The sequence below is a fragment of the Neoarius graeffei genome, chromosome 1 (assembly GCF_027579695.1).
Source record: "Neoarius graeffei isolate fNeoGra1 chromosome 1, fNeoGra1.pri, whole genome shotgun sequence".
Classification (NCBI taxonomy): Eukaryota; Metazoa; Chordata; class Actinopteri; order Siluriformes; family Ariidae; genus Neoarius; species Neoarius graeffei.
The window spans coordinates 26,859,015-26,881,881 of record NC_083569.1 but is presented as its reverse complement, the minus strand read 5'-3'; the positions used below and the strand labels follow the sequence as shown (position 1 = coordinate 26,881,881).

The 22,867-nt window shown below is 44.1% G+C and overlaps 10 non-coding genes and 1 pseudogene across 10 annotated transcripts; 7 read left to right on the top strand and 4 right to left on the bottom strand.

The window, feature by feature from the left end:
• The first annotated feature begins 1,233 nt into the window (after positions 1 to 1,233).
• LOC132898636 (U2 spliceosomal RNA) lies at positions 1,234 to 1,419 on the top strand. Its single transcript, XR_009656566.1, has one exon. It is a non-coding gene; the product is annotated as a U2 spliceosomal RNA (small nuclear RNA).
• Positions 1,420 to 3,846: 2,427 nt separating this feature from the next.
• trnav-aac (transfer RNA valine (anticodon AAC)) lies at positions 3,847 to 3,919 on the bottom strand. Its single transcript has one exon. It is a non-coding gene; the product is annotated as a tRNA-Val (tRNA).
• An 87-nt stretch (positions 3,920 to 4,006) lies between these two features.
• Positions 4,007 to 4,078, top strand: trnag-ucc (transfer RNA glycine (anticodon UCC)). The gene has a single exon. It is a non-coding gene; the product is annotated as a tRNA-Gly (tRNA).
• A 1,538-nt stretch (positions 4,079 to 5,616) lies between these two features.
• On the bottom strand, positions 5,617 to 5,689 carry trnav-aac (transfer RNA valine (anticodon AAC)). The gene has a single exon. It is a non-coding gene; the product is annotated as a tRNA-Val (tRNA).
• Positions 5,690 to 5,776: 87 nt separating this feature from the next.
• On the top strand, positions 5,777 to 5,848 carry trnag-ucc (transfer RNA glycine (anticodon UCC)). The gene has a single exon. It is a non-coding gene; the product is annotated as a tRNA-Gly (tRNA).
• A 5,218-nt stretch (positions 5,849 to 11,066) lies between these two features.
• trnat-agu (transfer RNA threonine (anticodon AGU)) lies at positions 11,067 to 11,139 on the top strand. The gene has a single exon. It is a non-coding gene; the product is annotated as a tRNA-Thr (tRNA).
• A 4,228-nt stretch (positions 11,140 to 15,367) lies between these two features.
• LOC132895543 (U1 spliceosomal RNA) lies at positions 15,368 to 15,531 on the bottom strand. The gene has a single exon (XR_009655766.1). It is a non-coding gene; the product is annotated as a U1 spliceosomal RNA (small nuclear RNA).
• A 4,566-nt stretch (positions 15,532 to 20,097) lies between these two features.
• On the bottom strand, positions 20,098 to 20,169 carry trnad-auc (transfer RNA aspartic acid (anticodon AUC)). The gene has a single exon. It is a non-coding gene; the product is annotated as a tRNA-Asp (tRNA).
• Positions 20,170 to 20,506: 337 nt separating this feature from the next.
• Positions 20,507 to 20,621, top strand: LOC132899171 (U5 spliceosomal RNA). The gene has a single exon (XR_009656655.1). It is a non-coding gene; the product is annotated as a U5 spliceosomal RNA (small nuclear RNA).
• A 188-nt stretch (positions 20,622 to 20,809) lies between these two features.
• On the top strand, positions 20,810 to 21,009 carry LOC132898527 (U2 spliceosomal RNA). The gene has a single exon (XR_009656547.1). It is a non-coding gene; the product is annotated as a U2 spliceosomal RNA (small nuclear RNA).
• A 272-nt stretch (positions 21,010 to 21,281) lies between these two features.
• LOC132898138 (U2 spliceosomal RNA) lies at positions 21,282 to 21,461 on the top strand (annotated as a pseudogene).
• Positions 21,462 to 22,867: the final 1,406 nt, after the last annotated feature.

Sequence of the window (22,867 nt, the reverse complement as noted above, 5' to 3'; positions counted from 1 at the left end):
TCCGGGGATCAGGTCGTCGAGGCCCCTGACTTCGACTGCCACCCAATCCACACTGCACCAAACCCCTACTGCTACCTCTGTGGGTGGTGAACCCACAGGAGGTCGGGCCCACGTCGCCTCTTCGGGCTGAGCCCGGCCGGGCCCCATGGGCAAAGGCCCGACCACCAAGCGCTCGCATACAAGCCCCAACCCCGGGCCTGGCTCCAGGGTGGGGCCCCGGCTGCGTCCTACCGGGCGACGTCACGGTCCTGGATTTTTTCTCCATAGGGGTTTTTTGGTGAACTGCTCTTGGTCTGGCCTGTCACCTAGGACCTGTCTGCCTTGGGAAACCCTAACAGGGGCATAATGCCCCCGACAACATAGCTCCTAGGATCATTCAAGCACACAAACCCCTCCACCACAATAAGGTGGCAGTTCTAGGAGGGGTATTGTTAAAAGCGCTGTACAAATAAACTTGATTTGATTTGACAACCATTCACACTCACATTCACACCTACAGTCAATTTAGAGTCACCAGTTAACCTAACCTGCATGTTTTTGGACTGTGGGGGAAACCAGAGCACCCAGAGGAAACCCACGCGGACACAGGGAGAACATGCAAACTCCACACAGAAAGGCCCTCGCCGCCCATGGGGCTCGAACCCGGACCTTCTTGCTGTGAGGCACCAGCACTAACCGCTACACCACCATGCCGCCCCTAGTTTTCAATATATTATTTTTCCAATATGTTATTTTTTTGTATTCTTGTCTCAGCAATGGTGAAATCGAATTTGTAAATAAAATCAGTGCCCTGACTCTACTCATCAGGCCAGAGCTCTTCTCTTTCTGTGTATGTTTTGTACAACATAAGGAAACAGTATAGTAACTATAACGGTAAAGAAATAAAACAAGAGAGGCTGGCAATGATATAAGAAAATTCTACAACCCAGAAACAGATGGGCTTTTAGGCAGTGCCTCAATCTATATATTACAGATTTCCGGGGAGAGGAATGTTAATGAGTTCAGCTTATTTTTGCAGGCTTTGCTCTGGTAGAGCTGCACATTTTTGGTGGTCAAATGTTAGAAATATTGAACTTTTTGCATGGAAACCACACACACACACACACCCAAAGCCCAAAGCGATGTCTCTGTTCAAAAGGATCCAGCTGTTGGGGGTGGAGTCTAGCTGTGTTTACCTTTCTGGATTTTAATATTTGGAAGTGGTATATTTAAAGCCATTGATAGTAGTAAGTTGTTGTTTCTTTGTTTGTTTTAGATGAAGCATAGTGTTTGTTTTTATCACTTTAATATCTGACGTTATTTAACTGAAAATGTTATATTAAATAGACTTTTAGACCAAACAGCTGGAGTTGGGGTTTGCTTCTTCTGCTCCACTCATCAACCTGGTTTTATAGCATTTCCAGGAATAGTGCCTTGTCCTAAATACAAAGAAACAGCTTTCTTATTTGATATATTCTTTAAATAAAGATAAATCAGTTTTCTAAAGTAGTGAGTGGGATCCCACTTCTGATATTTGCTATCGTGGGTTATGAACGGGCCATGGGTTTTATGCTCAATAGAGCTTTTTCTATTCTATCTGTTCACATGACATTGTAGTAGATCTAGAAATTGTCTTGTTAAAAAAATAAGTAAAGAAATAAGTTCTTTCTTTGCTGGGTTGACCTTTTCCCCATTTCCTGGTTTTCTCCATGTTCAACAAGCTACTGGACCGTTAGTCTGCAGTAATTCTCTCCCCTAGGTCACAACCGGCCATACGATTTTTTTGGCATTTCCCAAATCGCTGCGTTTTTTTTTTTTTTTTTGTTCATGGAGAAAGACATGCGTTGGCCGTAAGTTTGTTTTGCAACCTGAAAAAAAACGTAAGCGCCCGTAAAGTTTGTTTGACATGACAAAGAACCTCTGCGGCCGGTCTGCGGCCGGTCTGCGGCCAGTCTACGGCGCAAAAATCAGCACGTCACATGCGCACCCTCCATGCGTTTCTTGCGTTTTTTGCACGTAGACCAGCCGTAGGAGCACGTACGGCTGGTTGTGACCGAGGCTACAGATCACACAACACCCCAACTCTTTCTTTCTTTCTTTCCATCAAAAATGCTCGTTGGTCAGACATTTCTCTGCCTGTGTGCAATGGCTAATAAAGCTGTAAAGGTGTAAGAGATTGGCCCAGGCCACCTTACCCTATACCAGCTTTCTGCACCTCCAATACAGTGTCACTAACCTGGTTAAGTATAACCTAGATTTTGAGTGGTGTAAGGTGCTGTGTTTAGGTTGCAGTCTTTTCTGGAGGTGTGGACTTGAATCCCACTTCTGATATTTGCTATCGTGGGTTATGAACGGGCCATGGGTTTTATGCTCATGGTTTGCGTTTAGTGAATGCTTGTCGGGAGTTTTGCCTGCATATGAGTGAAAATGGAAGCTTCAGCTAGCATGCCTTTTCAGATAAATTTGTATTTTTTTTTCAGTTTGTTGTGAATATCTGCCACATGTTACAATATCAGTAGGTATTTTATGTTTTTAGATGTAAAAATATTAAGTTTTAGTTCGTGGAACGACATGTGACGTTTGACTTGGATTATCATGTGGTTACAATGTCAACTGAATGTTGACATTGACAAATTACAAAACTAGAAATTAATACAAACAACAAAGAATGATTAACCATGTAGCCAGCAGTCAGGGTTCTGAGAATTTTTTTTCCAACAGGTTGACGATTTCAGGTAAAACCTTCAATCATGTGTTCATGTGCAGCTGGAATTTCATTATATTATTCAAAGGTTTGACAGTGAAAACAACCCTTTGGCTATGTAATGGTTCGCATCCTGGACTTTGACTCTAGTGATCTGAGTTCAAATCTCAGTGGAACCTGTGAAGCCTTTGTTTGTGGCTTCTGAATGCACAGACTGTCTCAACTATATGCTCCTTTTTGGTCAAGCAAGCTGTCACGTCCCAAACCCTTTGTTTCCGTTAAAGTGCCAGTCTTCTGAAAATTATATTACCCCTGGGAATTATACCTGATAAAACTAGACATGTTTAATAGTTTACTGTCTAAAATGTATTTTAATACGAGACCAGGAACATGTTCTGTTTATTTGGTAAAGTTTGGCTCTTTGAGTCCATCATTACAAGAATGCGTTCCTGGTAAGTTACTGTTTGTTCAAAGAAGTGACATCATATGCAAAATGCTTAAAAGTTAGTGGGCATTTCAGGCTTCGTCTGTTTTGCAAATTGGAGCAAGTTTTTAATGATGTTTTTGATTTATTCTGCAACAAAACTAAAACCAAAGCATGCCTCCTAAGGGGTGTGTCCTTCAAGGCTGTTCAAGTGACATTTAGTGTCAATGCAAATTTGCAGCGTTCTGATGCCATGTGCAGCCCAGTTGACCTGACCTCACTCTGGAAACGAGCAACCAAGTGGTATTTGAGAACACCACCTCCCCATGACGAATTGCAATGTCCATGCTTCCACAGTCAACAGACATGTACATAATGCCTTGTGTGGAGGGGCCAAGGAGGGGACTGAGGACTGGTCTTTCCACTAGCAACGTAAGTACTTGTATGCAGGCTTGAATGACATCAGTTTGCCCCTGCGTACGTTCGACCCATGAAGCGGTGAAGAAAGAGCACGGGCTCCTGCGTGTTTTCCTTTCGTTGGCAACAAGCAACAGGTGTATATTTGTCCACAAACAGAGAACTGTAGAGTCACTGTTTAAGATTTGTTCAGCAAATGTGTCCGTACCTTGGCTGGTCAAAAGCAAATACTTGCTTCCGTAGTTGGCACGGACAGAGCAGAGATCCCAGCTCAGCAGTCACTCACTGCCGAGTTCAAAAAATAAATAAACCAACCCAGCGCTGTTTCTGCCCGGTTTCGAACGGGGGACCTTTCGTGTGTTAGACGAACGTGATAACCACTACACTACAGAAACCTCAGCTCTTGGACCGATCAGCTGTTGCCTGGGCCTCAAATACAGAAGCAATGGCACTTAGGCATGGGTCGCCAGGGTAGGCCTGCAGCGTTGGTGGTATAGTGGCTAGTATAGCTGCCTTCCAAGCAGTTGACCCGGGTTCGATTCCCGGCCAATGCACACCCTTTAACGCTTCGTTGCTCTGATGAAAGGCAGAGAGCATGGCGAGGCGCTTGGGAGGAAACAGCAGGAACGGATCAGTTGCTTGTCACTGCCTTGCCGAGGAGGTGACCGAGGGCTGATCCTTCTGCTTTCCGCTCACGTTGCATGTAGTCGAACAGCGTCGGTTTGCGCAAACCTGGGCGTGTTTGAAGGACGCGGGCACCTGCGTGTTTGTCTTTCGTTGGCGGCAAGCTACTTTGCCTGTCTTCCACAAACGGAGAACTGCACAGTCACGGTTTGAGAGTTAATAAGCAAACTTGTCTGAATGTTGGCCGGCAAATACTCGTTGAGACAGGATGAAGCATTCCAGAGTCAATGCCAATTTGCAGCGTTCTGATGCCGTGTGCAGCCCTGTTGACCTGACCTCACTCCGTAAACGAGCAACCAAGTGGTATTTGAGAACACCACCTCCCCGTGAGGAATTGCAATGTCCGTGCTTCCACAGTCAACAGACAGGCAGATAATGCCCGATTTTGTTTTTAAAGCAGCCGTCACGGACCTTGACGGAAAACCAGAGAGGCAGGGAAACCGTTCAAACGAGGTTTTGTCCCGATGGTCGTCTGCACGTAGGAGAACATGACAACCACTAATCCACAGAAAGCAATCCGGTCACGTTAAGGGTCTGTCTTTCTGGCTGTTTCGAGAGTACCTGAGCTTAGCAAGGCGGGAACTGGACGTTAACGAAAGCAGAGCTCAAAAGGCAAAGCATGGCTCTGCCAGCTTTCTCAGGAGCGTCTATTCGCTTGTTACGTGCAAGGGGAAACCACTGCACAGCAGAAAACAGGCGAAGCTTTTTCAGCGTCTCGGTTTGGGATCGTTCCAAAAGGCGCGGACGGAGCAGAGATGGCAGCTCGACATTTGTTCGCTGCCAAGTTCAAGAAAACCAGCACCGTTTCCGCCCGGTTTCGGATCGCGCACCGCTCTCGTGTTAAGCGAACGTGGTAACCAATACAATACGGAAACCACGCGTGTGTTAGCTCTTGCCTGGGCCTCAAGAAGAACGCGGGTCACACTTAAACAATTGTCACGAGAATAGGGGCACGGCCTTGGCATCGTAGAGATGAGCTGGTGGTCGAGCGTGACAAGGTTCAGCATCGAAAAGCGCTGCAACAACATCACGGGAAGAAATCAAATGCCTCGTTTGGAGGAGCCAAGGAGGGGACTGAGGACTGGTCCTTCCACTAGCAACGTAAGTACTTGTTTGCAGGCTTGAATGACATCAGTTTGCCCCTGCGTACATTCGACCCATGAAGCGGTGAAGAAAGAGCACGGGCTCCTGCGTGTTTTCCTTTCGTTGGCAACAAGCGACAGGTGTATATTTGTCCACAAACAGAGAACTGTAGAGTCACTGTTTAAGATTTGTTCAGCAAATGTGTCCGTACCTTGGCTGGTCAAAAGCAAATACTTGCTTCCGTAGTTGGCACGGACAGAGCAGAGATCACAGCTCAGCAGTCACTCACTGCCGAGTTCAAAAAATAAATAAACCAACCCAGCGCTGTTTCTGCCCGGTTTCGAACGGGGGACCTTTCGTGTGTTAGACGAACGTGATAACCACTACACTACAGAAACCTCAGCTCTTGGACCGATCAGCTGTTGCCTGGGCCTCAAATACAGAAGCAATGGCACTTAGGCATGGGTCGCCAGGGTAGGCCTGCAGCGTTGGTGGTATAGTGGCTAGCATAGCTGCCTTCCAAGCAGTTGACCCGGGGTCGATTCCCGGCCAACGCACACCCTTTAACGCTTCGTTGCTCTGATGAAAGGTAGAGAGCATGGCGAGGCGCTTGGGAGGAAACAGCAGGAACGGATCAGTTGCTCGTCACTGCCTTGCCGAGGAGGTGACCGAGGGCTGATCCTTCTGCTTTCCGCTCGCGTTGCATGTAGTCGAACAGCGTCGGTTTGCGCAAACCTGGGCGTGTTTGAAGGACGCGGGCACCTGCGTGTTTGTCTTTCGTTGGCGGCAAGCTACTTTGCCTGTCTTCCACAAACGGAGAACTGCACAGTCACGGTTTGAGAGTTAATAAGCAAACGTGTCTGAATGTTGGCCGGCAAATACTCGTTGAGACAGGATGAAGCATTCCAGAGTCAATGCCAATTTGCAGCGTTCTGATGCCGTGTGCAGCCCTGTTGACCTGACCTCACTCCGTAAACGAGCAACCAAGTGGTATTTGAGAACACCACCTGCCCGTGACGAATTGCAATGTCTGTGCTTCCACAGTCAACAGACAGGCAGATAATGCCCGATTTTGTTTTTAAAGCAGCCGTCACGGACCTTGACGGAAAACCAGAGAGGCAGGGAAACCGTTCAAACGAGGTTTTGTCCCGATGGTCGTCTGCACGTAGGAGAACATGACAACCACTAATCCACAGAAAGCAATCCGGTCACGTTAAGGGTCTGTCTTTCTGGCTGTTTCGAGGGTACCTGATTTTAGCAAGGCGATAACTGGGCATTAAGGGAAGCAGAGCTCAAAAGGCAAAGCGTGGCTCTGCCTGGTTTCTCAGGAGCGTCTATTCGCTTGTCAGGTGCAAGGGGAAACCATTGCACAGCAGAAAAGACGCAAAGCTTTTTCAGCATCTCGGTTTGGGACTGTTCCAAAAGGCACGGACGGAGCAGAGATCGCAGCTCGACATTTGTTCGCCACCAAGTTCAAGAAAACGAGCACCGATTCCGCCCGGTTTCGAATCGGGGACCGTTCTCGTGTTAAGCGAACGTGGCAGCCGCTACAGCACAGAAACCACGCATGTGTTAGCTCTTGCCTGGGCCTCAAGAAGAACACAGATCACGCTTAAGCGACTGTCACGAGGATAGGGGCACAGCCTTGGCGTCGTAGAGATGAGCTGGTGGTCGAGTGTGATGAGGATCAGCACTGAAAAGCGCTGCAACAACATCACGGGAAGAAATCAAATGCCTTGTTTGGACGGGCCAAGGAGATGACTGAAGACTGTTCCTTCCGCTTTCCACGAGCGACGTAAGTAGTTGTTTGCAGGGTTGAATGACATCAGTTTGCCCCTGCCTACGTTCGACCCATGAAGCGGTGAACAACACGGGCTCCTGCGTGTTTTCCTTTCGTTGGCAACAAGCGACAGGTGTATATTTGTCCACAAACAGAGAACTGGAGAGTCACTGTGTAAGATTTGTTCAGCAAATGTGTCCATACCTTGGCTGGTGAAAAGCAAACACTTCCGTAGTTGGCACAGCTCTTTTGGCTCTTCTTACTATAAGGAGCCGGCTCTTTCGGCTCCCAAACGGCTCCTGAGATTTTATTTTTGATTTAATTGCTGCAATTAACTAGTTAATTAATTACATTATTATTTATATTTTATCAATAGGATGTTTTCCATTTTTTTTTTAGTTTTTGTAGCCATTGTAAAGCTTTGTAAAGTATAGCAGTGTAACAATGGTCTAGCTATAGAAATAAAACTTACTTACCAATTAATAAATTATTTTCTCACAAACATAATGCAAAACTGTGTTATATTACCAGTATAAAATACACAGCTGATTTTCCCCTCCTCAGGTGCCTCACAGACTCCTCTCCCCTGCGCTCCACAACTTTAAGCATTACACCAATTTTCGTATTTTCGCAGCTGTGAATGACATCAACCCCCCCCCAACCAAAAAAAGTAGGCGTACACCATGCTACTTTTTTCCTTTGAATGGTAATAGACAACACAAAGACGCAATCGGACAGCAACTTTTGTGAAAGTCTCTCTCTCTCTGAGGCACCTAAGGACAAAAAACTAATTCGGCTCCCCAACTCGGCTCCCACCGAAGAGCCGGCTCCCGTCGTTCACTTCAAAGAGCCGGCTCTTTGAACCGGATCGTTCGCGACCGACACATCACTACCGGTTTCCTACTGACCCAGACAAGAGGGCCAAATGGATTGCAGCTGCGAAGAGACAGGATTGGGAGCCAACAGAGTACTCCAGACTTTGCAGTGATCATTTCATTTCAGGTTAGTTTATCAGTTAATGCAATTTTGATAAAATATATAGCAAAAAGTAAATGGGTCAGTGTTTGTTAACCCATCTCAGCAGTGAAACAAGGCAGTGTTAATTTGTCTAGGGTTGCATGTAGCAGACATCAGACATAAAACGCAATAACAGAGGCTAGAAAGAAACGGGACACAGAAATAAATAAACAGGGCTCCATACCAAGGCTGGGTACAGTGTTTGTGATAAAAGACAGATCCAATTTAACACGAATCACAGCTTACTTTCTTGTTAAAATGTGCAAAGGTCTCCACCATCTCATACCGGCTTGCACTGAAGGACTTAAGTGTGCCATCCAAAATGGCTGCGTCACGTGACTTGGTCACGTGGGTGAAATACCTCAATTCCCTGCTATTGAGATGAGTGAAGTCATCTGGCTGCCATCTTACCACTCACATCAATAGTGTGTGATCATTTGACTTGTGTTAAACTGTCATGTCCGATCAAATTTGCCCCAAGAAAAGTATCTCCTGACTTTTTTCCTTTCATTACCACTTCTAATTTTCTCAACTTTACCCACATTCCTTACATATCTTTATAGCACTCCCCTTCACTGTTGTTGTTTTTTTTCTTTCTTTTCCAGTTCAGTCTCTGATCATTTTTTCTGAGCAGCTCTTTTACTACTATAATTATTTTTACAGAGATTATTTCAGTTTTTCTTTGTACAGGAAATCATATATTGGACGCCATCCGGGAAATAAGCCATTGACCGGGAAATATGACCAACCCTGATTTAAGCGTACTTATCAATATACTTGGACTCAATTTAAACTAAAATCATGTTAAAACAGACAATCATGCCCATTTTGTCAATTTGTGCAAGTAGGTGTGACGTGTGTAGATGATCGACATTGTCATTTGTGCTTAGCCTGAGGTAAATGAAAATAACTGCTGACCAAACTAGAACAAGAACATCTCTTTTTATTTGCATCCCTCATTGCCATTTCTGCCTAAGGCTATGGTCCTTCTTTCATTTAGGCTACTGAGGCTAATTTACTCAGTTCATTCTTCTTTTTGAGTTTGAGCCGTTGAGCTTGAGTTCTCACATTCAATATCAAACATGTCTAGACTTTGGCTTTGATCTAGTCTGGGACATTTCCATCAAAAATCTGACACAGTTACAGTGTTCATCCCAGATATCACTGTCAGATTTTCAACAAAAACAGACAAAACGATAAGACAGATTTTCTGTTATTTTGCTCTTGCAAACCATCATAAAATGCTGTAGGTGGGTTCACGCAAATGGCACTGCACACACACATAAAAATGATCACACACTATCAATACTCACAGGTGAAATGTCTGTCCACAACCTTTGACTTGACAGTTTGTACAGTTCACTGCTGCACATGCAGGCATTTTTCTTGTAATTTTTCTCACCAACTACATCAATAACTTGACCAGTTTTGTGTAGCTTCCAGTAGCCTAAATAACCATTCTGCTCAACGATGTGAGTGGTAAGATGGCTGTCAGATGGTGTCACTCTGATGAGCCTCTGAGCTTTCCAGATTTTTATGTAGAGATCAGTGCTCCAAACATGATTTACCGGGGCTAGTGGAGCTCTTGGACACATTGCTTCTAAATTGTTGTTAACAACCCTAAAGATACCACGTGTCAAGCATTTGGGTGTAAAATAAACCGGATCATTGATAATTTTATGTGACATGCTTTTGTTTTTATTCATGGAGAAAAGAGATCTTTTTAGATGGCAAGAATCACACTGCTATGGCAACAGGATTGTTTACTAGTATCTGTGTCAGTACTGAACATGCGTTATCTAGCCAAGTAGATTTAAGAAGAAGAAGCCTTTATTTGTTTCACATACACTCAAGCACCGACTGAATCACACAGTGAAATTTCTCCTCTGCATTTAACCCATCTGAAGCAGTGAACACACACAAGTGAGCAATGAGCACACACACACATACCCACAGCAGTGGCAGCTATGCTACAGCGCCCAGGGAGCAGTTGGGGGTAAGGTGCCTTGCTGAGGGGCACCTCAGTCCATGGCTCCTATATACCTAACCACATCTTTGAACTGTGGGGGAAACTAGAGCACCCGGAGGAAGCTCACACAGACACAGGGAGATCATGCAAACTCCACACAGAAAGGCCCCTGTCAGCCGCTGGGCTCAAACCCAGGACCTTCTTGCTGTGAGGAGACAGTGATAACCACTACAACACTGTGCCACCCTAAACATTGATATGTCAAAAAATTAGGAACCCATAACATCACCTTGTTAACATGCATACCAAGTTTCAAATCTGGATCATGAATAGTTTTGGATATATGCTCCGGAAACGAACATTGCTCTGAGAAACTAAGTCAAAATATATTTATGTAAAATTTTGAAAAATACTTTTTTCAAAAATCCAAAATAGCAAAAGGCAGCAGTTCACATGTTGCTTGATGTGTATACAAAGTTTCATGAAGATATCTTTAGTAGTTTTAAAGATATGGCCCGGAAATGAAAATGTGACCGGCCGGACAGCCCGCCGGACAGAACCCATTTCTATATCCCGCGCCAAAATTCATTTGGGCAGCCGATCAAAAAAGAACCAAAAATACTGGTTGATTTTTTTTGGGTTGCAGTTCTCATCACCTGAAAACCACTGGCTGCTACTGAGGATGGCCCCACATGAAGAGCCTGGAGATCAGCGAGGTCACTCATGGTGCTTATGGTTTGTCTCTTGAGGTCTTGGCCTGTCCAGTGTTTTTGTTCACTCAGATGAGAAAGTAGCCAGAATGCACAGCCCACTCTACGACTGACGCACTGCATTATTTAAAATGAGTGTCCATTTTTTGCGAGGCAAATAGTAAACAGAAGCTAACTGCAGCTAGGAACTAAAGCTGTGAGTGACTTTACAGCAGTTTCTGGGGGCTGTTTTGGGGATCAGCGCAGGGTCTTCAAGGTTCTGCTGTTGCTCCAATCTTCAGCAACTGTGAAAGAGTTAAGGCTCCATAGCTCAGTGGTGAGAGCACTGGTTTAGTAAACCAGGGGTTGTCAGTTCAATTCTCACTGGAGCCTATAAAGAGTTAGTGAAACTGTCTCTGAGTCTTACTTTTGCTGGACGCTACCAGTTTTAGTATCGGGTGTAAACAAACCACAGCTAATGGATTCTTAATCCTCCCTGCCCTTCTCTTTCAGTAAACGATGTTTTTTTTTTTTTTTAATTATTAAAACAAAGAAAATGCAGTGAGAAGGTACATTCCAACATCCATGCAGGTAAACCTAGGCCAAAAATGGACATCATCATGCCAATAATTTCGAGCAATTTTGCACACATCATAACCATAAATAAGCTAACTTCTGCCTGTATCTATCCTTTGCTTCTCTCTGACTTAGATTATCCAAGCAATCCGGTAGTAAAGCTTTTCTAGTGGTAGCTTCCCTCAAACTGCAGACATCTGACATCTTCAATATTGCTTGCCTTCAGTATGTAAACAAAGTTCGCTTGTCCCCCGGGATAATGGCAGTAACGGTTGCTAATGTAAGTGAGATCAGTGCAAGGGGTCTGTTGCAAATTTTGACAATGTGGCACAAAGTTATAGAAGGGAACTTCTTTATAATCTCACTATCTGGTGTGACTCAGATGAGGATGGGTTCTCTTTTGAGTCTGCTTGCTCAGCTATCGGCTCCAAATCATCCTCAAACAAAAAAACAAAGATTGAGGATGAATTTGAAGAGCTTTCGTGTCTTTTTCAAAAGAATCGGTATCAAGAATTCACACCACTGAGGAGAATATTATAGAGTCTGTGTGGAAACAAAAGAAGGTCCTGATGCAAATAACGTCAAGCATACAGCGCCACCAAGCTGTAAATCGCTGCGATCTAATAATGGCGGGCAAGCTTTTTGTGATTTTTGGAACAGGTTTCAGATGCAAAAAAGCATTTTTCGAAACAGTTTTTTATTTATTCGCCAACTTTACAGTGTAATTGAGCACAGCACACACAGAAAACTGGGGGTTTTCTGACGTAACTTTCATTAGATTAGCACTTTAAGAACGATGCAGCCGAGTGAAATCTGCCTACCCGTCAGTCGCTGCGATCTAATAATGGCGGACAGGCTTTTAGTAATTTTTGGAACAGAATTCAGATGCAAAGAAGCATTTTTTTATTTATCTGCCAACTTTACAGTGTATTTGAGCACATCACACACAGAAAACCAGGTATTTTCTGATGCACCTTTCATGAAACAAGCACTTTCAGAACGATGCAGCCAAGAGAAATCCATGTCGCCAGCAGTTCAGGTCGACCATTTAAGGCATCCATTAAATTAAATCAATTTTCTGATATTTACCTAAAAGCTAAAAACACAGAAAACAGCTACAACTTAGTAAATGAAGATAAAATATGACAGAACTACAGACAAAAAAATCTGAACTTTAGCAAATGGATGCGTGAATTTTGACTAGCATCCTGTCTGTCAGTGTTAGCTAACGCTACTTATGTCATCTGCTGCACTAGTATATTTTGCCTGAGAAAGTTTCTCAACTAAAGACAAAATAAACAAAAGAACCATGACTTACCTCTGTCTACTTTGCTAAGGCATCATGTTTAGCAGATAGTTACAACTTTGTACAACACAAATCCTCATAAAATATAAAGTATTTTATAGTAAACGTACGGACGGCACAGTGGTGTAGTGGTTAGCGCTGTCGCCTCACAGCAAGAAGGTCCGGGTTTGAGCCCCGTGGCCGGCGAGGGCCTTTCTGTGCAGAGTTTGCATGTTTTCCCTGTGTCTGCGTGGGTTTCCTCCGGGTGCTCCGGTTTCCCCCACAGTCCAAAGACATGCAGGTTAGGTTAACTGGTGACTCTAAATTGACCGTAGGTGTGAATGTGAGTGTGAATGGTTGTCTGTGTCTATGTGTCAGCCCTGTGATGACCTGGCGACTTGTCCAGGGTGTACCCCACCTTTCGCCAGTAGTCAGCTGGGATAGGCTCCAGCTTGCCTGCGACCCTGTAGAACAGGATAAAGCGGCTAGAGATAATGAGATGAGATTAAACGTATGATGATGCTGTGTGATGTCACGCATTCTCACAGCGCATTCAATGATAATTCCAATGAAAATGTATTTTTTTTAATTGATGGGTGTAATTCACTTTAGCTTATTTTTTGTTGTCTAAATCATTATTGATGAACTCTCATATTGATGGTGTTTTTAGAATAGATGAAAATGAATTAAAGTATTATATTATAATAAACACTGAAGCAGAGGGAGCTCAGCTCCTGCTGGCTGTACTGCGGAGGCAAGGAGGCGGAAGTGAGCTCCGAGGGCTCCGCCCAATTTAATCTCTGGGTTCGGAACCTGAAAAGTCGGTCCCCTTCCGGATAGAAGTTTTGTTTTTTGTTTTTTTCCTGGTGCGAACCGTGACGACATCAGAGGGCGTGTTTTTAGTTTAGGATAAGTTTCTACATCTTCTTATGATTACTAGTTGGTCTGTGCTCGTATTTTGGAAGAAAGCAAATATCTGCTATGTCTGCAAGTCTTATGAAGACAAGGAGGCTCAGGCACCAAAGCGCAGTGTGTGGAGAAAATGTAGCTGGCTCCGCATGTTGCTGGTGTTTTCGTTCTGCTCGCACGGCTTTCTGACCACCAGGGAAGAAATAAAAGAACAAAGCTTGCGGGCAAGCAATGCGATCCACCATCTCCGGACTACTGTTTACTTCTGCTGTGCACTATGCAATGCCTTCTGTCGATGACGCATTCTTGATAACAGATTTCTGTTGAAAACTCATGGAGACCAAGGGCATCACTAGGCCTTTTTTACTGGGGCACATGCCCCAGTAAAAATCAGCTGTGCCCCAGTAAGAAAATGTTGAATGATTTTTGTAACAAACTAGTTTCTTTGGCAGATCATTTATCTACTGTAAGCTGTAGGACAGAGTGTGTTTCAAACTTCTATCGCCTCTTCTTTCTAACTAATTTTCTGATTGGTCTGGGAGATTCTCACTGTAAACATAGCGTGCGTGTGGCGTGCCATGAGTCCATTTAGCCTACTAGAGAGATGAGTCTACTCTTTGGATGAGTCAGAGAATGGGCTCTGGATGAGTTAAGGTAGTGCGAAGTTTTTGCAACAAAACTAAGCAAACCATATTCTAACAAACCCATTAAACTACATCGAATTAAACGATATTAAATTACTTTTCCAGATGGATATCAGACAATTCTTCTCACGAAGCAGAGACGGGGCAGGGAAACAGTGACAGATGAGGAGGAGGGTGAGAGAGGTAAGATTAAGGTTGTAGGCTATGTGCTAGTCAGTCATAACTAACCAGCTAAGTTCGTGAATTGTGAGAGTGGAGGTGACATGTTTAGCATCAGCATGCATTAAAAGCCCAAATGCCAACAATAATTTTTTTGGGGACTGGGATGTGTTTTCCGTCTCGTTGACCTATTCCTCACATAACTTCATCCACAAGAGCATGAGAATTATCCACTTTGCATAGGTTGGGGACAGGAACGTTAAGGTGCATTGTGCGGGGGGGCATTTTGTGTGTGTGTTGGGGGGGGTGCAGTGCCCCAGTAAAGCTTAATTCCTAGTGACGCCCCTGATCAAGACCCTTGCTCGTGCCAAGGTTCCCAGAAGCCTGACCTAAACCCATTCAAGAACACGTTCCCTGGTGGTCGGAAAGCCGTGCAAGCAGAGCGAAAATAACAGCAACATGCAGAGCCAGCTACATTTTCTCCACATGTTGCACTTTGGTCCCTGAGCCCACTTGTCTTCATAAGACTTCAAACACATCGTGCAACTTGCACTCCAGCGCACAACATCAGGGGAGGGGAAAGAAGGAGATAGATAGATAGATAGAAAAGCCACCAGCTCTATTTTTGACTCTGTCAGGGTTATGGGAAAGAGGAGAGAGCAGGAACGCATTCCCCCACTTTCAGAAATTATGCAGTCGATATTCCCGCATTTGAGGAATTCGCAAAGGTCTGCATGACCCCGGTGAAATTCTCTCCGTCCACGGTGCATCCTCAACAACCATTTTCTGCTCAAAACTCATAGAAACCCTAGCTGGGTGCTAAGGATAAAAGAAGCCTGAACAAAACCTGTTTCTTAGTGCTCAGAAACGCAGCAATACACAGAAACAGAGATTTTTTCCACATGTTACCCTTAAGACCATAACCCTTCTAGCTCCTCAAAGATTTAAAGCAGTTAGTAGCTCTTGATATAAAACATCTGAACACAAAGAAAAGAAAAACTTCAGAAAGACAAACAGTTCTATTTTTGATTGCAACAAAATTAGGCAAAAGGGGAGAGCGCGAACGCAGTCCCCTACTACCAAAAATTATGCAGTTGAGATTCCTACATTCGAGAAATTCACAAAGGTCAGCACAACCTGAGTACAATGGTTGGGCCTCACTTTGGACAAACCACCTTCTTGATCATGGTGTTACTCCTGCCAGGTAAGTATGAGCTTCTTTGCCTGGCTGAGATGTAACCCTGCAAGGGTGTAGGCCACTCCGTGAGGGCAGGCAAAGTGTCCGAGCAGGGTTTTGCATAATTTTTAGCCCCTCCTCTTCCAAGTCAGCACAAGACACTGGTGGTGATTTCATTGCGCTCCCTCTACTGGTCAGACAAGATATGGACCCGACAAGACTTTGCACCGACTGACACGTAGCCCTTTTCCACCAACAGGGAACGGGTTCCGTTCTGGTTCGCGCACCAAAGTTTGATCCGTTCAGAGCATTTTGGTCAAAAATCCATTGGTTCGGACAGTGGTTAAATTGGCTTTTGTAAGGAGGGGGAGCGCTTCTTCACTCACAATGGTCAATATCTCTCAAAACATTTTTATTTATCGCACCATCAGTTTAATACATATTTTATCAGCTTATGGCCTACTTATTTATATCTCACATCAATGCACATATTGGTAACTTATTAAGCCTATGTTTCACCATCAATCTACACTGTAATTTGTAAAACTTATTCACAATATACATCACCAATTCACATATTAGCAATAGTTATTTACATCTCATCAATCTACACTATTATTTGCATTACTTGTTTACATCTCACACCATCAATTCACATATTAACAACAGTTCTTTACATTTCACACCATAAATCTACATCAGTCAAATCAATTGTTTGCTAAACTTACTTACATGTCACAACATCAAACCACATATCAGCAATAGTCAGTCATTACAATTTCATTTACAACTTTCCAAATAAGACTTAGCTCAAGTTTCTCCTGCCTTTCCTGTCTCTGTCTACATGCTCCTGGGGAGACTCACAGAGCGTCTGGGAGACTAGGGATGTCTGAATCATTTAATTTTGTTATTTCGTCTAGTCTTAGTACCCCACAGCAACCTCATAACTTTGGCCAACCAAAGCAACATTGGATTGGGGGTCAAGCGCGCGAACCAATGGAAAAATCCAGGCTGCCAGTTCTCACTATCACGAGGGAGGTTTGCTAACGCTCCATGTGCAAAGATAGGTTAGCGGGCATCCATTAAATTAGCTAACTCAATTTTCTGATATTTACCTAAAAGCTAAAAACACAGAAAACTTTTTTTTTTTGTCTGACTTTTACTAGACTTAGAAATAGAATATTATTAGAAGAACATCATCAGAGGGTCTACCATTGGCAATTCATAATAGTCATAATTGACATTAACATTGACTTTAGGCATATTAAAGTATGGTCTATAGTTACTGGATTTATCTAGATCTGTTACTATTAATAAGATTTAATTGACACAAGATGTGGTTATTCATACACACACATTTTATATACATATGCTCAAGGGCACTTCAGCCCAACACCACCCCAAACTACATGTTAACAACTACCAATGTTAACCAAACTACATGTCTTTGAACTGTGGGGTTAACCAGAGCTGACACAGGGAGAACACACAAACTCCACACAGAAAGGCCCCCACCAGCCGCTGGGCTCAAACCCAGAACCTTCTTGCTGTGAGGCGACAGTGTGAACCACTCCACCCCCCTGCTGCACAAGTTAAAGGCGTCGTGCGGTAATTTCAGCAATCAGGCTATATCATGTGTCAAAATGTCGGGTTTGGTGGGTTATTCAAGCCCCTCGGTTTCCCGCGATCTCAGTGTCACGATGCGCCCGCTACAAGCATTTAAAGTTGACGCGCACAGCCAAATTTAGGCAGCCAGCCATTAACTAGGTCAATTTATGTGTGACATCATACCAGTAACCTCCCTTGGGTGATGCTGGCCTGTCCCCATGTTTTCTCTATAGCGTGCGTTTACCAGAGTTGTTTACATTGCGGATTTTGTGGATTTATTCAGTTTGTGGATAGTTTTGAACACTCAAAACACTATGAAATGATGTACTAATATTCTGTGATACAAAATGCCTAATCGGTGTATTGTGTTTGGCTCTAACAACGAACACTGAACACTATTTGTGACTGTTGTTATCAATGGATCTGATTTCAAGGTCATGGCTAGGTATTGACAGAAAAAAATTATTTTTTTAAAAACACATTGTGGCAGCGGGGGCGTGGTCAAGCGCCGGTCTGTGACAGGAGGGCGGAGCCAGGGAAGGTGAGTGGCAGAATCATTACACCTGACGGTAATTAACCTGTGTTTTGTGTGTTTTCCCAGTAACCGCGCCCTATTTAAGGAGGCAGAGCTCATCCCGGGACAAGAACGCAGTGTGTGTGTTTCGCTATCAGATTAAAACTGGCGGTTATACTGAAAAGTCTGGCAATAAAAAGCCTATTTGCATCTGAAGCGTTGTCCTGCCGTCCTCTGTGCTCCACCCACATTTCAGAGAGCTCTACAGTGGTGCCAAAACCCGGGATAAGGTGGAGCACCAACCTCGCAGCCCCATAGAATCCTCCCTGTTCGCGGACCTGGTCCACGCCCTCGCCACGGCTCAGCAAAGCCAGCACCAGGCGCTCGTCACGCTCCGAAAAGAGCAAGAGCGGCGCTTCGAAGCCCTGGTACTGGCCCAGCAGGAAGATCGCGAGGCGTTCCGGCATCTCCTCGCGTCGGCGGGGTCCACCAGCACCCCGGGCCCGTCTCCCCTCACCGTGACCAAGATGGGCCCGCAGGACGACCCCGAGGCATTTCTCACATTGTTCGAGCAGGTCGCCGAAGCCTCGGGGTGGCCGATGGAGCGGCGCGCCTCCTCCCCCGCCTGACGGGAGAGGCGCAGCTAGCCGCGCTATAACTCCCCGCCGGCCTACACGGACCTTCGCCGGGCCGTCCTCCAGCACGCGGAAGCGCTGGCGCTGTTGTTCTGGCGTGCGCCCCACGCGCTGGAGGACGGCCCGGCGAAGGTCCGCGTAGGCCGGCGGGGAGTTATAGCGCGGCCAGCTGCACCTCTCCCACCAGGAGGGGGAGGAGGCGCGCCGCTCCATCGGCCACCCCGAGGCTTCGGCGACCTGCTCGAACAATGTGAGAAACGCCTCGGGGTCGTCCTGCGGGCCCATCTTGGTCACGGTGAGAGAACGGGCCCGGGGTGCTGGTGGACCCTGTCGACGCGAGAAGATGCCGGAACGCCTCGCGATCTTCCTGCTGGGCCAGCACCAGGGCTTCGAAGCGCCGCTCTTGCTCTTTTCGGAGCGTGACGAGCGCCTGGTGCTGGCTTTGCTGAGCCGTGGCGAGGGCGTGGACCAGGTCCGCGAACAGGGAGGATTCCATGGGGCTGCGAGGTTGGTGCTCCACCTTATCCCGGGTTTTGGCACCACTGTAGAGCTCTCTGAAGTGTGGGTGGAGCACAGAGGACGGCAGGACAACGCTTCAGATGTAAATAGGCTTTTTATTGCCAGACTTTTCAGTATAACCGCCAGTTTTAATCTGATAGCGAACCACACACTGCGTTCTTGTCCCGGGATGAGCTCTTCTCTGCTCTGCCTCCTTAAATAGGGCGCGGTTACTGGGAAAACACAGGTTAATTACCGTCAGGTGTAATGATTCTGCCACTCACCTTCCCTGGCTCCGCCCTCCTGTCACAGACCGGCGCTTGACCACGCCCCCGCTGCCACACACATGTTTTAAGTGTTTATGTATCAATCATTAATTGTACAAAATGATTTTCATACATTTATGTATTTGTCATATCTTTCTTTGTCACATGAAGTGTTGTCTTGATAACACATGTGGCACATAATTTTAGCAAATGGATGACAGAAGATTAATTGAAAGATTTATGCCACAGAGCTGCCTTTAACTAATAATTATCACTTATTACTGACGATTGTACGTTTACTAAACAATACAATACAAAGCTCAATACTCCCAGCCTATAACATACTGAATATCAAGTTAAAATCAACCGCAATAAAAGGAAAATGATGAAAACTGAAATATCAAGGGGTCTACTGTATCAGAAGGCCCACTGCATTTCGCGAGATCGCAAGCTGTCAAGTTGCTAGAATTCAATCTTTCTAGCTATACTTTCACCCCTACAGCGATCAGTATTACACATAATCATAGATTAATCACACAGCATTCTAATTCAAGTGAAAATGGTCTTTAAAAATACACACAAGTAGTGATTTAGTCAGAGAAACCAACCAAAACAAGTCTTCAAGTCGCCGGTCTTCATTCTCATCTTCGTTTCTGTCGTCCTCAGAACTGTCCTCATTTTCTTCTGAAGATGAGCGCTCAGGTTCAAATCTGTAAGGCTGGATACCACCAGGACATTCAGCTGTCAAAATCTCTACTTGTGGGCCATTTTCTTCTTCTGTATCGGTAAAATCAAAGCTAATTTCCTCAGCATCGCTCCTATTTTCTGGTGTGTCCGTCATTGCAACTGCACCGAGTGGTTACTGGTATGACGTCACGCAGCTGTTCCATTGACCGAGAGGGGGCGCTGCGAACGCGGAAAATTTCAAGTGATGGGCATGATCAAATAAAGACCGATTACAACCGCGGGAAGCTTTTGAAAAATCAACGGTCAATTTATTTCGAATCTCGAAAGCATTGTGGTGCAGAATAATGCGACTTTTATCGCCACTGCATGACGCCTTTAATAAATTTTTAAAGCCTCCCCGTCGGGGAATCGAACCCCGGTCTTCCGCGTGATAGGCGGAGATACTGTCCACTATACTAACGAGGATGACGCCATAACCTTCATTTATCAATAAAAAATGTGGTATGGAAAGCACTTACTGCTGGGGTCAACAGCGTTCCTGTCAATAATCAAACTCCAGCTGTTGTTTTCATATTTAATTTATAGGCCTACATCCGTGATATTGGACAGATCACTCAGCACTCAACTGTTCCTTTTCAAAATTCAACACCACCCACCCCGCTTGCTTATCTATCTATCTATCGATCGATCTTTCTTTCAAAAAAGCTCGTTGGTCAGACATTTCTCTGCCTGCGTGCAATGGCTAATAAAGCTGTAAAGGCACCTCCAATCCAGTGTCACTAACCTGATCCAGTGTTAAGTGCAGCTCAGGTTTCTCTTCATTGACGCATAAATCTTTCGCCTTTTACTAAAGATTTCCGTGGAGAGAAATGTTAATGAGTTCAGTATATTTTTGCAGGCTTTGCTCTGGCAGAGCTGAACATTTTTAGTCAACAAATGTTAGAACTATTGATCGTTTTGCATTAAAGCATCCCCCACACGCCCCAAAAGATGATGTCTCTCTTCAAAAGGATCAAGCTGTTGGGGGCGGAGTCTAGCTGTGTTTACCTTTCTGGATTTTAATATGTGGAAGTGGTATATTTAAAGCCATTAGCTGCAGTAAATTATCATTTTGCTGCATTTTGGCTAGGGTCAAGTGTAGTATCTATTCTAATCAATTTAATATTTGATTTGTTCTTTAAACGAGAGTGTTATATCCAGCAGGTTTGTTTTTTTTTAGAGTAAGGAGCTGGGATTGGAGTTTGCTCTTTTCATATACCAATCTAATGTTATAGTACATCTGTCTTTGTTCTTGAGAAAGCTTTTTTTCTCTTATTTAACACAATCTTTAAATGAAATTGATAAATGTTTTTTTAGAGTAGAGAATAAAAAGAATTTGTTCCTTTTATTGTATACATTCATATGGTACTATAGTAGATTTAGGAATGGTTACCTTATTTTAAAAAAAGAAAAAAAAATTATTTTGCCTGCCCTAACTTTTTTCCCTATTTTTTGGTTTTCTCCATGCTCAACAACACAGGTGTAGAATTGGGTGTGGGCGGTATGGGAGAGAAATGTTAACGAGTTCAACGTAAGTTATTGCTTTTCGGCCTTTTGGTTAAGGTCAAGTGTGGTATCTATTCTTATCAATTTAATATCTGATATGTTCTGTAAATGAAAATGTTATATCAAGCAGATTATTTTTTTTAGAACAGGGAGCTGGAATGGGGGTTTGCTCCTATCAACCTGATATTGTAGTATTTTCAGGAATAATGCCTTTGCTCAAAAAAAGGATTTTTTAATTCTTATTTGACACTCTTTAAGTGAAGTTAAATGTTTTTTTTTTTTTACAGTAGATAATTAAAATAGGAATTTGGTTCTTTTGTTCTATACGCTCATGTGGTATTATACTAGATTTAGGAATGGTTACCGTATTTTAAAAAAGAAAGAAAAAAAATCTTTATTTTGCCTGCCCTAACTTTTTCCCTATTTTCTGGTTTTCTCCATGCTCAACAATACAGGTGTAGAATTGGGTGTGGGCGGTGTGGGCGTATCCCTACCAAGATTTCTGACTGAAGAAAAAAAAATCCCGCCCCGTGCGCGGCACACAAAGGGTTACTGTAGGTTTCCACTGGGCGAAACACCACGCCCAATTCGCTCATGAATATTCACTCTGGGGGCGTGGCCGCGAAAATAGCCCGCACTTTTGGCTACCGTGTCAATTAGCAAGTGCGGTTGCAGTGATGATGATAACGATGGTTTATTTCAAACATGTAAACAAACAATGAATAAATAAGCAGATAACAAGGAAAACAAAACAGCATTTGCAACAAGAACACGTAAAAAGCCACTAAATTAGAAAATAAACCTTAAATAATATAGGTAATAATAATATATCAAAACAAAAGAAAACAAGACAAAAATACAAACAAGCAGGGACGTGCACAGGATTATAGAGGGGCAGGGGCTCAAAGTCAGAAAAAGGGCAGCAAGTGCATTATTTTTTACCCCCGGTCCTTTCCAAAATATGGAACTGTAGAATTAAAATTAACGTACTAAGAGGAAGGTAAGTACTTAGCTATGTGTCCTGTGTTGGTGAAAGTGATATGCAATTGCCATTTCTTTTGTGTCAGCAAAATTGTCACTCACATTATCATAGGCTTGGAAGACATGCAAAGCAATAAAACACTGGTGCATTATTAGGCTTTTTTATTGTTAAAGATTTAACATTGAACAGTGAAACCTGAACTTTGAACAAATAAGTAAATAGCCTAATGGACAAAATGATAAAAAAAATCAGTCCTTTTTCTCATAAGGTAGAAGCCTAACATTCCAGGGGCCTTAAAGCAGTAACCTTCTGGGGGCCATGTCCCTGTAGATATTAATGACCTCATTGTGATTTATCGGTATGTCTTTTTCAATCGAGAGGAGAAGGAGATCAGAGAGCCTCTCTTCTTTGCATAGGCTTCTGAGTACATTTTTCCAGGGCTTTGAACCAGAATTTTTTTCCTATTGGTTCGTTCCGAACAGAAATGGAATTTTAACGTTTCCGGTTTTGGGTTCCACCATTAAATAGAAGTTCCCAAACCGGTTAGAACAAAAAAATTTCGTTCCCGGAACGGTTAATTACGTTCCCTGTCAGCTGTTTAACAAATGGCTATAAAATTATGTCTCTGTCTCATCC